The following is a 3133-nucleotide window of genomic DNA, read 5'->3' on the forward strand; positions in this document are numbered from 1 at the left end:
AATGATCAAGCAGACCTGGCGAGAATTGTTTCTTTATTAAGACAATGTTGATTTTTTATGAAGTGTGCAGCTGTAAGTGTTTCCCAACATGATGCTCAAGTCAATGCAAGAAATGTGGTCTGACACAGAATCTGTGTAGCAGAATGCTATGGTCCCCATTTTTGGCAGCAAGTCCTTTTAAATACAATTTAATAGCTACTGTAACATCTAAATGTACATAATGCTATCAATAATACACAATGATTCTTATTCTTTTTGTGTAGTTTTGGTCTGGCAAATCTTAATACTACCAAAGCTGCAAAAGATGACACCATAATGTTTGACGTCATCTGAAACGCTTTAGGAAACCCACTACCGAAATGTTGGTCACAGCAGGAAAGGAGCAGCTGACAGAGAGATTAACTTTCTCTTTCACTTCAAATTAAACTAGTATTCGATAACTTGCAGTTGTATGCCTCTGCTCACCAGTCAAGTTCATGGGAAAAAGACAGGCGTGAGGACTTTGACCACCAAAATCTAAACAGTTCATCTTTGAGTCCATACAGGCGAGTCAACCAAGGGAAGATATCTCGAAAATACGTTTCTTTTATTTGTAGTGAGATTCCATATAGCAGTAGAAAAACACTGCTATCTCTCTGTTGGGCTGACCAAAGGCAACTCTATCACTGCCCTTTAATCTCCTTGATAGATATTGGGGAATCAGATTGGGGAAATGAGCTGCAGTCTAAACTCAAGTCATGATGCGTGTGTCAAATTTGAAGAAATACCCTCAAGTCATTCCTGAGATGTTGCATTCAGGAGAATGGGACAAATGTATGGATGGACGGTTAACCTGAAAGCATAATGCCGGTGGGGAGGCATAAAAATGGGCCAATAAAGTTGCCCATTTCTTTTCTTTTCTGACATCCACACAGAAAAATAAATAAAATCTATTTCACAGTGGTCATGTCCAAAAACAAAACATAGGTCCTGTTTTTTAATTTGTATTAACAATGATGAAGCTGAAAGATAGTTACACTGAGCGCTTACAGAATATATTACTAGAGGACAGATGTGCAGCCGACAGAATATATAGCTTCTGTCATTCGGTAGGACATTAGTTGGCCCATAATCCCCGCAGTCATGGCACCATCAGTAACCAGTGTAGTTCTTTGTGTTGTCTGCAAATAGTTTTTCATTAGGACTGGATCAAAAACAGCCTCTGCAACAAGTAAAGTTGTGAAAAAGTGTGAGAGAGAAACGAGTGAGTGCTATGACAATGGCAAAGTTATGATATCACAATAGAAAATTAAACTGGATTTTATATAGCATATCCTCTATTAGCTGCCATCAGAGCCAAATGCAGTAGTTTGTGGACGTAAAGCCACGATGTTGCATGTGAGAACACACAAGTTTTTCCTCTCTGTGGTATATGAGAAAATACTTTTCAAGCCATTTTCAAGTTCAGGTTTCACTGTTTTATCTCCACTGATGCTTTAATTTAATTGGTGCCTTTAACCCACTAAGCTTTTGTTAAATCATCAAATGTTTCAAAATACAATTACTTCTACAAGTCAACAAACTCTTATAGCGGCATGGGGATTCTGGTTGATGCCTGTCTTTTACTTTCCAAAGAATCATCACACTCACGTATGGTTGGTGGTTTCCCTGCATCATTCACAGTAATACATCTTTGGTTCAGTACAGGAAGAACTCACTTCCAGAGTGTGTCACTGGGGGCTCTGCAATGCAGCTGTGCTGTCTCTCAGTGCAGATTGGAGTGGATTTTTTGGTGTTCTAGCTAAAATTACTGAATGACATTAATCTTCTTCCACAGAAATCTGAGGGAGAGTTTCCCCTTGTGTGTCAGTGGCATTCACTCAGAGCATATCTGCCTGGAAAGACTAGTAGAAAAGTTGCTCAGGACCATCAACACAGGGACTGTCACAACCAGTCCTTACATTTTCATTTCCACAGCATTCCATATGATTATTTACAGATTATTTATGTCCACAAACTACTGCATTTGGCTCTGATGGCAGCTAATAGAGGATATGCTATGCAAAGCACTCTGCATTATATACTAAATAACTGACTACTTTTGGCTGTTCCCATGAGGGGTCACCACAGCAAATCAACCGTTCGCATGTATACATTTGGCATGTGTTTTACACCGGATGCCATTCCTGATGCAACCCAAATTAGGATACACTGAATAACTGACTACAGTTGTACATAAACGCTCTGTTGTTTGATTACAAATTCAACAGGAGGTATATTTTGATAAATTCAGACATTATGGGTTTGATAGTTATGGTACAAAATCATCTCTGGTTACCTACAGTATGTCTTAGTTTGCAGGCACCGAGACCACATGTATTGCTTTCACTGGAACAATTTTCTACTAAAATGTACTCTAAAAAAAACTGCAGGGAATGGCTAATGGTCAGTTTTTGTTAAACTGATTTTAAATATGAAAGTTGTTTCTAATATTTTTTCATTTGATGTCAATTCAGTATTAGAAATACCTCTTAAAGCAATAAACTGACAGCTGAGTGTATTTAGTGTTGTGAATGTAAATTTGTTAGTTGTTGAAATACACAATCAACCCACATGGGTCATCCATCCTCCATCTTGTTGATGTGGATATATAGAGGGATGCCTTAATAAACTAAGGTCACATTGTGCTCCTTTGATATAAAGTTGTGTTTATCATATATTGCCTCCTGGGTAATTCATCACAGAGGAACTGTAAGGCTGCAACCGGCAGTTATTTTCATCACCTGTACATCTGACAGTTATTTTTTTTTAATAATAGGTGGGTTGTTTAGTGTGCAAAATGTCACAAACTGAAAATTGCCAATCATTAGGCTATTTCTAGGAGCCCAGGTTCATGTTTTCAGATTGCTTTTTGAATAACAACCCAAACATTTTCAGTTTGTCAGTTTGTCACTGAAAACTAAGGAGGGAACTAGTAAATATTCAAGCTTGAGAAGCTGTTACTGATACAGAAACTGACGTTTTTGCTTAAAAATGAGTAAACAATTAATCACTAATCAAAATAGTTGCCAGTTAAATTTCTTTTGTCGTCTTAATTGATTAATTTCAGCTCTAGGGTACTGGTTGGTTTCTGGGTGCCCGTGTAAATAGTTAA

The sequence above is a fragment of the Monopterus albus genome, unplaced genomic scaffold (assembly GCF_001952655.1).
Source record: "Monopterus albus unplaced genomic scaffold, M_albus_1.0 scaffold185.1, whole genome shotgun sequence".
In the NCBI taxonomy this organism is placed as follows: Eukaryota; Metazoa; Chordata; class Actinopteri; order Synbranchiformes; family Synbranchidae; genus Monopterus; species Monopterus albus.